This window comes from Camelus ferus, chromosome 10 (genome assembly GCF_009834535.1).
Source record: "Camelus ferus isolate YT-003-E chromosome 10, BCGSAC_Cfer_1.0, whole genome shotgun sequence".
Taxonomy (NCBI): domain Eukaryota; kingdom Metazoa; phylum Chordata; class Mammalia; order Artiodactyla; family Camelidae; genus Camelus; species Camelus ferus.
The window spans coordinates 53,155,022-53,168,319 of NC_045705.1; the positions used below are offsets into that span (position 1 = coordinate 53,155,022).

The 13,298-nt window shown below is 45.5% G+C and overlaps 1 protein-coding gene across 5 annotated transcripts in view; it reads left to right on the forward strand.

Annotated features, from left to right (window-relative positions):
• The window catches only part of DENND2B (DENN domain containing 2B), a 143,329-nt gene that overhangs the window by 19,655 nt on the left and 110,376 nt on the right, over positions 1 to 13,298 (forward strand). Inside the window, exon 3 of one of the 5 annotated variants that reach the window (XM_032489073.1) lies at positions 8,129 to 8,213. The exons of the other annotated variants lie outside the window; for them this stretch is intronic. The gene's annotated coding sequence lies outside the window, so the exon portion shown is untranslated. The remainder of the gene's footprint in view (positions 1 to 8,128; positions 8,214 to 13,298) is intronic. 5 annotated transcript variants of the gene reach the window in all.

Here is a 13,298-nt window from a genome sequence, read left to right on the forward strand (position 1 = left end):
AGACCTGCTCCGTGTGGGTCATTGCTTGATACTTTCATAAATTCCGCTGATTGTCTCAAAGAGGACGAAATCATGACTCGGAGAAATCAAAGAACTTTCCCAAGATCCCAAATTTGAACCTAGGTTCATTTGATTCCAAAGCCCTTTCTACTACATTGTGATGCTTCCTTGTGCTGAAATCTTGGAAGATGAATGATATTCTGGATTGAATTAGGGAACTCATGATGTCCAGCTAATGCTCAGTACGCTTTGTTTGGAGGCGTTTGAGAAGAGTAGTGCTGGCGAGGAGAGAGGTATTGAGCGGAAGATACTAGGAATTCTTCAGACTGTCTGTTTCATGCAAAGGGATTTTGTGTTGTGTGGCATCTAGTCCTTGGTGGTGGTTTGAAAGAAATGGTTCCTGAATTCATTTGCTACCAGTTATCTCTGGGGAGGAAAATGAGAAAAGACTAGCACACTATAGGATATTGGATTTCATAAAACACAGTTTCTGTTTGTTGATTTGTTTTTTTTTTTTTTTGAGACCAACATAGAATTCCTATATTTTAAAATTTTTCCCAGGAAAAGGGACCAAGGGTAAACAAAAACCCCAAGCGTATCATCCCATCATGTAAGAAAGGGCATTGGGAAAACGGAATAATAAATAAACTAAAAACAAGTAAATAAAATAGGATAATGGGACAGCTTTCCAAGAAAGCACCTTATTCTCATCTTTTTCAAAATTAGGTTAGATTTAAAATATTTTGAATCAAGAAAAGTTACAGCATAAAATGTATTGATGTGTTTGTCATTTTGGGAATTTTTATTTGATAGTGCGCCATTAGGAGAAGCTTGGCTGTCCAGCTTGCTTCACATTTTATTTTATGACAGTGACTGTTGATAGTCCATTTCAACAGGTATGTTGATGAAAACAGTATCAAGAGTTAATGTAATTCACTCAGTATGGGATATTCTGGTGAATGGAGAGAAGAGGGTGAGAACAGTTGTCAGGCTTTCAGTTCTGTGGCCAGGCTGAGAAGAGAGCAGAAGTCATAGTGCTAGTGTCTGACTGGCGGAGCCTCCGGGAAGAGTGCTGTACAGACCTGTCTGCCACCACTTTTTGTGCCAGGTGAGGGCGAGGGCACGGCATGCAGGACCCTTACTGCCCAGTATGGATCAGGAAGGAATTTACTTGAGAGGGATGCTGTAGATGGTTAAAAAAAAAACTGTCATCATGGCCTGGACTAGTATTTAAGAGAACCACTCCTCTAAAGGAATTATCCTGTTTGGTTCTCCAAGATAATCTAAAGGCAGAGGCACAGACAAAGGCCCATTGTTTTCTCCCGGGCAGCTGTTTATTGCATCGGGGCTAAGGAGGGGTGTGGAAGCCCGCCAGCCTGTGGCCTAGGTGCTCCGGTTTGGAGGTGGTCCTGCTGCTCTGCCTAGTTATTTTCTTCTGACTCTCTTGGGCAAACTGCATTTTACTCCAAGTGTTAGCTTCACCTTCTACTTGGTCTCCACGCCTGGGAGTTTTGTAAGCGCCGAGTGCCTGGGAACAGGAAAAAAGCCCAAGAGCAGCTTGGGAATTCCCCATCGCCCCCAGCCTGCCTGCCTATCTTGTCCAAGGGAACACCTACCTTCTGTGTTTCCAGGCCTGTTCTGGGGAAGTGTGTGTTTTGGCCTCTCTGGAGCAGGGCACGTTAGCTTCCCTTGGCCTGTTTACATTAGTTTGGTCCTTTCTGCCTTTGATTACAGATGAAGCCTAGGGTGGGGGATTTCCCTGTTTCAATGGAGCTTACTCCTTCCTTTTGTCTGCTTTCTCAATTTTTCCACCTGGGACAGAGCCCCCTCCCACCCCCCTTTAAAATACTTTCCTTGTCTTAACTCCTTGTCTCTTAGACTCCGCCTAGTGAGTGAATCACTTCACAATCAGGAAGCAATCCATCTGTCTCCCCAGATTCTCTTTTGCTGCGTTCTGTGACTGTCAGCCCTTTTCTCATTTGCCCATCGCTGCCTTAGTAGTCAGTACCCACCTTTAAGAAGGGAAATAGCTGGACTGGGACTGCTTATTGAGCTGAAGTGTTGAGGCAGGATTTCCTAGTTCTTTGGAATGTGTATCTTGGCTGCTCAACCAGAAAGTAAACCCTCTGAGGTTAAGAGCTCCAGGTTCGTCCTTTCTCTTCCCCCAGTGGGGAAGGGGACCACCAGTGGCGGAATTTGCCCGTGCGGTTACCTCATCCTTGCTCCCATGTCAGCCTGCCCAGGAGAGCTGCAGCAGGGCGCTGCCAAGCCCTCTCTGAGGCTGACCTCACTGTGTGCTCTCAGGGATCATGGCTCACAGGAGTGCCAGAGAAAAACCTTTTGCCCCCCAGGGGCAGTAGTAGACGCCTGCCTTAGACTTCTTGGCTTTTTGTGGAAGCCTTTCTTTTCTTTTTGTTCATTTGACACAATGGAGGGATCCTATATACCCTTTGAGGCCTTTTCTTTCTTAAAGGTCCCTGAAAAGCTCAAGTGAATTTTCCTTGGTGGTAATACCTTTCCCATTCAACAGCTTTCACACATTTTGGAGAGTTTTCTCTCTTGGATAATTCAGGTAGGTTTTTTTTTTTTTTTTCCGACCAGTGGACCTAGTTCTGTAATAGTGACTTCTTCCATTCCCCCAGCCTTCCTTCAGCTGATTGATCTTGGTGCTCTTTTTTTTTTTCCATTTGGAAGAACCTTGTTTGGGTTCCTTGAGTTCCCTTCCACTTCCACTCATGATGCTCCGTGATAGTGGTTCTCTGCCTCTAGCCTGTCTACCCTCTCCTTGAGTTCCTAGGCGTTCCCATCTCACTCCCATGATTTCCTGTCTTCATGACTTGGTATTTTGATGTATCTTCTGGTTTCTGTTTAGTCAGTTCTTAGATGATAGTCTATTTACATTCACATTTAGATCTACAATCCTATTTTAAAATCTGAACTAAGGAGAAATTCTGATTCCTTTGTCCCTAGCTTGTCCTCAGTTTCAGATTGCATTTCCCTCTTTAGTAGCCCATCTGCTGGCCTTTGCAGTGGTTTTCTCTTCCCTGTGTTCTGTGCCTACCTCACTCCCACAGTCTTCCCCTGTGGCGTACATCACAGGGGAAATATTTAGTTAGTCTCTGCCAAACGTTTTGGCTGTGTTGTTTTGCTTAAGAAGACAGGCAGATAAACTGTTTTGATTGTTGGTCTTGGTGCTCCAGGGCAGATGTTTCTCCTATAACGGAGGTATTGTGGTCAGTTGGAAAGAGTGCTGGCCGAGAGGACGGAGCAGTGGATTCTAATCCCTGCTGCACTGCTAATTTGCGGTGCGATCTTGCGCAAGGCACATTTCTATGTCTCAATTTCTTTTTGTCAAAAGGGACCTTATGATAAAGAAGACAGGAATCTATGGATGTGAGATGGGTCCCAGAGAGTCAGCCTGGGGGGTCAAGGAGAGCCAATAAGCTAAGGCAGAGAGCCACGACCGTGAGTATCATTAGTGGAACCAGAAGGAAACACAAATCTAAATAGAGATAAAATTAATATGTCTAGTCACTTTATAAAAGTGTAAACTGTGATAACAAAGTGGTGGAAATTCTCTGACAAGGATGACTCCAGGAGATAACTGCCTCATTAGACTGCTGGGCTTGCTCTAGGTCCACACCTGTTTGCTGTCACCCTTGGGATGTGGGAGGCTGGGCCTCCTGTAGGTTCAGTTCCAGAATTCTGCCTCCCACCTTCCACCTCCTTCATAAACCCAGGAATATTTGAAACTCAGCCCAGATCTTCACCTGGCTTTGATTTCCCCATCATGTGGAGAATGGTCCTTGGAAGTTGTAGTTTCCAGAAACCTTAAATGTTTGCTAACACGTCCAACTTGAGCATTTGTTGATCACTCCTTCTGTGCGTGGCTGCGTTCCAGTTCTTGTGCCCCGGGGGTGGTATGATTTGGTTCCAGCAAGGAAGTGGGGAATATTTGGAGGATCCTATCACCAGGAACTAGGAAATAAAAGTAGACAGAAGAACTGAGATGCTCCTTTGTCGTTTGTGAGAGGCAGGTCTTTGATGAAGAAGAAAGCGGTTTAACGTCTGCCTGTGTAAACCGTGGCCCTCACACACATACTCAGGCAGAGCTACATTTCTTCCTGATCCCTCCCTGTTCCCTTCTGAAATGATTGTGGGATTCAGTTGAGTCTTGCCTAGTTTATACTTTTTTCTTTCCAATTAAAGATTTGTATTGGTTTCTTCCAGTGCAGATTTGGAAGACAGTCTTCCGAGTCTTTTGCTGCCCTGTAATCCTTTGTCAGGCATAAATCAGCAGAAAGTCCAGTAAATGGGTGCAGAGGGATACCTGTCTCTGCGGGGTTAGTAATAAGGACTGCATTTACTGTTGTTACACCTAACCCTGGGAGGCTCTCAGGCTGCTGAAACTTACTAGAGAAAGTCATGGAACTGAGTAGAATAGTTCTGGGGAGAGGAGTTACTCTGTACACTCTCAACTGGGTCTTCTTTGCTATTCTGCAGTCCTTTAAGGTATCTTTAAGTACCTGTGACACATGCCACAGTGCTCATTCCCTTTTTTTTTTTTTTTTGGTGCTCCTTAACCTCTGACTCCATCGTGACTCTACATCACCAGTGAGGGAGCCTTCTACTTTGCTGAGACTGTTAGGGCTAGGTGATGTGGAACTCTGGGATAGTTCCTTTTCTTTAGATAGCTAGGTATTCTGTTCATCCAACACCAAGAGAACAGGCATAGGCATTTCCTGTAGGCTCTGTAGATGTGTTTATTTTGAATGCCAACGTCATTTGGGTGGAATGATGGACTTGATAAGAGTTGGGAGCCCATGTCTGGCTATTTGGTACTTTGCCCCCTCCCGCTTGTTCTTTAACCAAGTTATCCTCCGAAGATCGTGCGGTTGGTAGCTGTCGTGTAATACCTGATGTGTCCTCCCCACCACTCCGGTTCTGGATACACTGCCTTCTATGTCTCTCACGAATCATAGCTGCTCATACAGTTCCCCCTCAGGTAGGTGTCTTTCCAGTCCTACTCGCATCCTCTTTAATCCTCCTCTTCTATTCTCTTCCTCTCCTGCCTGTTTTGCTACCTCGATAAATACCCTCCTTGTCCCCTTCCCTCTTTGATTGTGGAGTGAAAGCTAGCCCCAGTCACAGCTGGTAAGTGTGACACCAAGAATACTCCGGAAAGGAAAGCCACACATTCGGGAGTGAGATGAGCCGACATGAAGAGTCAGTGCTGTCGGTCTTGTCCTTGGGAATGCCTTTTCAGGTCTCTGATGATACCTGTCTTTCAATTAACTTGTCCTTCTTCCAGGACCACAATTTTAGGATACATAAAAATTATTTAATTTTTTCTCTTATGTTTTGTTTTGTTGTAAGTATTTAGTTACATGGGTAATTTTTTTTTTTGTATCTTTACTATATTTAAACAGTATTTTAGCCATGTTGTTCAGTAATGAGTTTATGTGGGCACCCAGCTACCATATCTAATACTGTTTCTTTGGGAAAATGTCTTCAACTTATAAAAGTGACTGACTTGTAAAGGCGTGTTCAATGAAAGCACAGTCTTCACCCTCTGGCCCTCCTGGTGATGCTGCTGTGGAAGGCTGACTCCACTGCTACTGTATGTTGAGGGAGAACACTGCTTCCCAGGGGTGCCTGGAGCTGGACCAGGAGAGCTTGGTCCTTCCTTTTTCTGCGTCTCTGAGTGGCAGCTAGGATGGCTGGAGTGTGCCATGCCTGACTTCTCTCTCTTCTTCTTCTTTTTTTTTTTTTTTTTTTTTGCTATGTGTCACTTCAGGAAATACTTTAGCTTAAAGCCTAAAGAAGTCCCCCCACTTTGGAAATCATGAACTAATTATGACAGGGCCGCATTCTTTTAACATGTTGTCTAGTAGAGTTAATTGAAGTATCCCCTCCTATTTTCGAGTCGGCAGTAATACATTCTTGTTGTGATGCAATGTCAGGTCTTAAATGGAAAGCTTCTTGTTTGAAGCTGTGTGTTTCCAGTGGGGTAAGTCTGCTGCCAGTTTATGAAAACTGACGATGTCCCTGTGCTCTGTGTGTAGCATCTTCTTGTGGAATTGTGCCCGACACAGTGAGGCCAGACAAACCTAAAGGTAAGGCATTTGGAGCAGAGAAAGGTTGATTGCAGGGCCAAGCAAGGAGGCCAGGTGGCTCGTGCTCGAAAAACCCAGACTCCCCGATAAGGGCAGCAGGGTGTGTGGCTTTCTTCTGATTGGTTGGTGTTGAAGTAACGGGGCAGTGCTGCAGGAATCTTGTGTTCGCCCTGAAGTTGCCATCCTCCACCTGGGTGGGATCTTCCTTTCTGCGGAAGAACTCAAAAGACAGTGTTATGTGTATTCCTTGAGGAGGAACCAGGCTTCTGCCCCAAGGCTGCACTATCATTTCTGGACTGCTTCTCCCTTGTTTCTGCGTTCCCTCCTTTCCCTGATTAGCAACTGTTTGAATCTGCCCTTTGGGACTCAGTAGGGGGTCAAGGAGGCTAAATGAAGTCTATTTCCTACAAAAGAGAAGTGAGGAACAGAAAGGATTTGTACCAGGAGGACCTCACTGGGTCCTGCTCTGTTTCAGAATGAACAATTCAGCAAAATGGAAGAAGTTTTTGAATAAAATCCCAAGTTCTACTAGGTTCCAAGTAACTGAGAATTTCCTGTTAGAGTGGCAGAGTTTATCCATGTTTTTGCCTGGGGATAGTATGTGTCATGTCGTTCTAAAGAAGTATTGTCTGGAGCTGAATACCTTTTTTTTAATTTGGCTTTCTTTCTCTGGTGCCCAGAGATGGTTTGAGCTCATCTTTAGTCTTGTCTCTTTGAAAAACGCAGTGTGCATTTTATTCAAGGTATGGAAATAAAACCTGTGGCTACAGGACAGGGTGAAACTAATGATTCTGATAAGTAGCAAACCGTTTACCTTTGTCTCACTGGCCCCAGGCTGTAAGTCACTGAACTAACTAGCTACAGACGCTTATTGTGCAATCTTGAGGTGGGGATGGGCTAAATCCCAGAGGCTGGGAGGCAGACATGTGGCTACCAGAGAGATGAGGTCAGCTGGTTTACGGGTGCTGTGGAGGGAGGGGGGATTCCAGGTGCTCAGCCTCCTTCCTGCACGTGGGGGTGTCTGAAGCCACCCCCATCATCCCCGATCCTGTTGGCAGCCAAGGCCTTTGCGTGGGAAAAGCCTTCGTCTAATTCTTGCCTCCTGCTGTCCCCACAGAGACCTGAGATTGGAAAGGGTCTTTGACCTTGGCTGTGGGAACAAAGCTTTGAGGAATGAACAGGCATGTGTGTCTCTGTGTGCCTGTGTGTATTTTGTGTTAATGCTGACAACTGACAAGGGTTTCCAAACTGGGGTTAGGTATGAGAGGAAAAGGGGAATCTGGGTTTTGGGGAATCTGTTTTAGGAATTGCCCTTTTCTTGGAAGAGAAAGCAGTTTATGATTTAACTCTTTTAATTAAAATTATCTGATTATTTGCTTTTGATACTCTTGATGTGGATACTTAGCACACAACAGGAAAGCATTCCTCGTAACTTCCTTTCTGGGTTCTGCTGCTTCCCCTGTGCTTATCCTAGAACAGAGCCCCCCAAAGCCATAACTTGTTACATATCAGAGAGAGCACTTCTGCAGGGAAGATCTTCCTCTTTGCTGAGCCTTGCCTTGTGTATAGGTTTCTGGGAACTGAGGTGGGGCTCCTCGGGAAGCCTGCAGCTCTCAGTAGGAATGAAAAAGCTTTATATCCCCTGAAGCAGGACGGAGGGAACAGGGCTGGGAGGCACTGGAGCCCACAAAGCCCGCCTGCTTACCATCTTTGTTCTCCTGTCAGATGCGGGACACCCGCCTGGTTTCACCCTCTTCCCCCAAGATGTGGATGAAAAAAAAAGAAGCCTTTGCATGGAAGGCAGGTGATAAAAGCACCAGCAAAGCTTATACTAAGAGGGTCACACATCCCCATCCCAGGCCTGCCTTGGGTTTCTTTGGGGCCATCGACGGCTTAGGGTTTCTCTAAGAGTCTTGCTCTCATTCGGTATGGCTGCTGCTTACCAGAAGCCAGGCTTGTAATGTCCAGGCATCTTCCCACCACTCTACTTCTCTCTTCTTTTGGGCTTTCAGACACGAGGACCTTCAAGTTCTCCGAGCTGCGGAAATCTTTCTTCTGAGAGCCTAGTTCCTCCCCTTCTGGGCCCAGGAAGCTGTGGTAAGCTCTTTTCCTTCTCAGCTGGGCACTTCTGGGAAGCTGTCTGCATTCCTTTCTGCCCAGCTCTCTGCCCCTGGGGCTCTGTGGGGGTGTGGCTGTGACGCAGAATGCCAAGACAGTTCCATGGAGACCAGCCCCTGGAGATAACCAGGAGTTTGAATGTGGAGTTGCCCTTTCTTGCAGTCTTGCAAACCTGGAACCAGGAGCTAGTTTTTCAAGGGATGTGGTATGGTATTGATTCTCCTTAAAACTTTCTCTGAATTGCTCCCTGTCTCCTTGCCACTCTGGAAGGGAGGGAGTGATGAGGAAGGTTAGTGCTCAGTTCCTGTGATCTTTCTTTGGCTCTGGAGGTGGGTGCAGCAGATGTCTTCTGTGAGGAAGGAGCTTAGAGGCAGGTGAGAGCATCAACGTGTCTTCTGGGTGTCTTTCCAGTCTGGCTATGTTGACACTCAGGGTAGTGACAACATGTGTTAACACCCCTCAGCAGGGATGGCCAGCCAGATTCCCACCTCCAGTTTGCTGGCTCCCTAAGGATGAGAAGCATTTTTGCAGCTGCCAGCCCTCAGTGGCATGCCCTTTAGAGCTGTCCATGCCCTGGCAGATTACAGAGCTCCCATGGATGTGCTGCCTCTATGGGGCTTGAGAGCAGATGGGGCTTAATTTGAAGCAGACCTACCTCAAGGGCCCAAATCTGAAACGTACATTACATACAAAATTACTGCTAGTTTTGGCTCCTCTTCCTTCTGCATTTCTCTCTTGCCTTTACCTTCCCATCACTGTGAGGGTTGTAAACAGCTGCTGCTATCACAGGGCTAATCAGGACTGATCAGGATTAAGAATGGAGAGAAATGTAACTAAATGTTACAGAGCATACTGCCCTGACGTGCTCAGGCTCATCCTTAGGGAACAGTTTGATTTGAACCTGTGGTGGAGGGGTGAACAGAGTGGGTGAAAGTTGGGAGGAAAAAGTGGGAAGGAACTTCATGAGTTGGAGGAGTATTGATTCCACCCCTTCCTTCTCCCCTCCCTGCACCCCCAACATTTCCTGTGAGTGGTCAAGGGCAAAAAAGTCTTGCTTTTCACCAGACAGTCAACAATACTAGCTGAATTTTTCAGTTTAACCAGCACTGTGATTCAGCTATTATATAAAGCTTGTTTCCTCTCTGAGGGAATTTATAATCTATTGGAAGAGACAAAATTTGTTAAACAAATAGAGGCTGTTAGAGATCTTACCTGTGTTTGGTTACTGTGACCGTGTTTATAGTTCAGAAACAAGGAAGTTTTGTCTTAACACTGCAGGAAAACTTTCTTGGAGGAGGCAGGGATCTTTTCTGGTCTTTGAAAGTTGAATCTACTTTATATAAGCAAGGGAGAGGTGGGGAGTGTTGTGGTTGTGGAGAACAGCAAGAGCATAGAGCATGTGGCTCTCCGGGGTCCCCGCGATGGTCTGTCTTGGGAGTGGGAGGTCCCAACTCTGCACGTTCTGCCTTGGTGCTTAGGAGATGGGATGTGATGCAGTGGAAGTGGAGTTTTGTGGAAATCACTCTTGTAGAAGAAAGTAGGCGAGGACAGAGATTGGCTGGCAGTCAGGAGACCCATTAAAGACTATGGGTCATTCGCAGCAGGAATAGAGAGAAAGGGGGTGAATCCTAGAGAATTTTCAAAAGTTGAAAAGGTAGGACTAGACTGTGGGATCTTAAGGATGCAGTTGAGGGGAAAAACAGGGGGTGCCAAAATTTCTTCCCTGAGAGAGTTGACCATTACTGGTGTCTTATGTTTATGAAGTGCTGTTCAAAGCACTTTTTCATTCAGCAAGTATCTCAGAGTTATCTGGACTCCCTGTTCACCCAATCTGGCTTCATTTTCCAGATGGGGAGATTAGAACCAAGAAAGGAGAGGGTACAACTCCAACTCACAGGACTGTTTAGTGGGTACACCGGCACCTCCAATCTTGGCCTTCTATTTCCTAGGGGAATTTTAAGACAAGAGTAGCAAAGGAAGGAGTGTGAGGTCAGAGAAAAGTCCTGTCCAGCTGGGTGACCTTAGGTGATTACCAGTTTTTCTGCACAAAATGAAGCTTATTCAGAAGCTTCAGACTAAATCAGTGGTTCTACTACTAAGAATTCTTTTTGAGAACACTAGATGAGGAACGTGGATTCCTTGGCTCCTTTTTAGTTCTGAGATTCTTAAGAGTGCACAAAAATAATGTGTATGAGAAGTATTGAATTGGGTTTCCTCAGACTGGTTTCCAGGGTGATGCCTTTCTAAGGGAATTTCAAGAGTACTTTGATTCCCCATGATTTTCACCTTACAGACTGACCACAGAACCTAACTCCTGAGGACACAACTCTGCCGTTAGTAGGCTGTGGCCAAGATTTGAACTCACTGTTTGTAGAGTTACACTTATGGCTCTGTTTGTGTTATCCATGTCCTCTCCCCACCGCCTCTTAAAACACACATACACTTTTCTCCATTCCACTCTCTCTCTCCTTCCTTTCCTTTTTCATTCTTTCTCCTTCACTGTTTTTCTCATCTTATTCCCCTTCCTCCATCTCTGTTCTCTCCACTCCTGTCTGTCTTGTTGTCTAAATAACTTCCTGTGTTGGAACAGATTCCTGTCTTGGTTAAACTCAGACATGACCACAGCAGAGCACCTGGGAATATTCTGTTTTGTCTGTATTCCCTGATGTGGTGGCTGGTTCTTGGTGATCTGAGCCAGAATCTGGGAGTCATTCTGGACCCTTCCTCACCTCCACGGTCAGTCATCCTTTAAGATCTTGCTTTCTATGCAAAGAGCTCTTGATCCTCCCTCCTCATGTTCATTCTCGCTGCCCCGTGCAGCAGGAGAGGGAGCAGAGAGTGCCATCATGGTCGAAGAAAGAAAAATTGAGAGGAGGGTCACCTTCATTGTCCTCAGAAACATTTTGCAAACCTTCAAAGCCCAGTTTAGTCTCCGTCTTTGCCTCTCACAGCTGTCTCTGGGTCTCTGACCCTCCGTGATGGGCTGGTCGCTGTGCTTCTGCTGGCTGTGTTTGGAGAAATCCTGAGTCTGAAAAGGAACACTGATTTCCGAAGCAGTGGTTACTCTCTTGGGAGCACAAAGGCAGAGTCAAGCCTCATGTTCTTGGTGGAGTTTCCCTGAGTAGCCTTCCCCTCCTTAGCTCCTGTGAGCCTTCTCCTTGGAAGAGGTGTGTCCACGTGTTACCGATGGCGGTTGTCACCTGTGGTGATGACAAGTGGCTGCAGTCTTTCACCACCTGGAGGACTCTCCTGTGGGTGGCTTTCTTGGCTTGCTCAGGTTTGAGGAGAGCCAGTGTCTCCCTAGAGCCTCTGGAGTCCCACGGCTTGTGAGAAAGAAGTCTTCGGGCATCTGCTGTGCTAGGGATACCTTGACTCCTTGTTTTTTGTTTGTTTGTTTTTACTCTGCTTTCATCCCCCTAATGATGCTGTCATTAGCAGCGTTAGCTAACCCGTTATATTGCATATAGGCAATCTCAGTAACCCAGGTAAGGAATATAGGCTTTCTGAATTTTCTTCTTTCCTTCAAAGGCTAAGTGGTACTCAGATGTGTTCTTTGACATTCCTGGGAGTAATGCCCAGGAATTCCCCCAGATATGCTGTTCTCAGACTTCTAAACAAGCGTCCTCCTATTTCTGTCCTTCAGAATCTTAAATTACACTCCCCTCTCCCTGCACATTCCTCTCTTTTCTCTCTCATCAGCTCACCCATCTTCCTTTCCTTGAAACCTGGGGTCTGATTTTTCCCCCCATTACATAGATTTCTCTGTGTTGATCTCTAAGAGGGTGAACGTTTATAAGCACCTCTTTTTATACAAAAGGCAAACTAGCTCTATTTTACATAAGAATGGGATACACCTAGTATGTGTATTATTAAGGAAGGAGCTAATCTTTGCATAAATTAGAAACTTCTAGGTTCTTATCCTTGGGAGGAAAGAGAGAGAATGGTTTAAAAATGGCATCTTCTACTATAGGACATTGACTTTTATTTAGTACGACACTTATCCATAGACCAGGACCACCTTCCTCGTTCCTGGGATAAGAACTGAACTTTGAGAGGCTGTGCTCTTCCCTCCTCCTGATTCTTCATAAGTCCTTAGAGGAAGCATTGTAGTGTCCCATTATGGGAGATATGCTGGGATGTATACATCCCAGCAGTGCCTCAGCGAGCTGAAATGCTGCATTCTTGCTGTCTAATGTTTCAGTTACAACAGGCAAAGGCAAGGCCTTGCTCGCAACAGCTATCTGATGACAGCTTAGTATAGAAGGTTAAAGAGCCACAAGAATTCACTCTGATGGTTAAAAATATCATTTTGTAATTCTGATCATGGTGAACCATGGTTTGGGGAGATGATGGGTAAGAATTGTTGGGATTCCTGAGCTTTTCTTTGTCCTCGCTAGAGCTTGGATGGTCAGAGCCCCAAAGGAGAGGTTCTGAGTAGCAGGAGGGACACAGGGCAGATCGGGCCAGGGTCAGCTGTCTCTTCTGCGAGCTTTCTTGATCTCATCTAGCTGCTTGTTTCCAGAGACGACTCCATGGGGAATCACAGCGGTAGTTTTGTCTCTTCCTCTTCTGTGGGAGGACTTAAGGCGCTCACGAACCAGACATGTTATCTTATTTCTCAGTTTGAGGAGCTCCACAGACTTCATTTTCTTTTTTGTCTTCAGCATACTTGCCTATGATGTTACTAGGACTGTATTTACTCCTGTCTACCAATTTAGTGTGTGTTTCCTTGATACACTATTCTAACCAGAACGGAGCAAAGTAAGACATGGACATCATTTGATCTGGGCTCTGTGTTTCAGTTGGTGAACTCAAAATCACATTGACCCATCAGTTGACACATATTGAACCATTCTTCAAGTCTCTTTCATTTATACCATTTCATCCTGTTGTCATGCAGTTTTTTTCTAAACTTAAGTGTAAAATATCTTTTGTGCTTTTAAAGTTTCATCTTGTTATCCTTAACCTGTGGTTCTAGTTTGTGGAGGGCTTTTTGGGGGATTCTCTCTAGTACATTAATTATCCCTCCCAATTGGTTTGTCATATGCATTTTTGATAAGCATG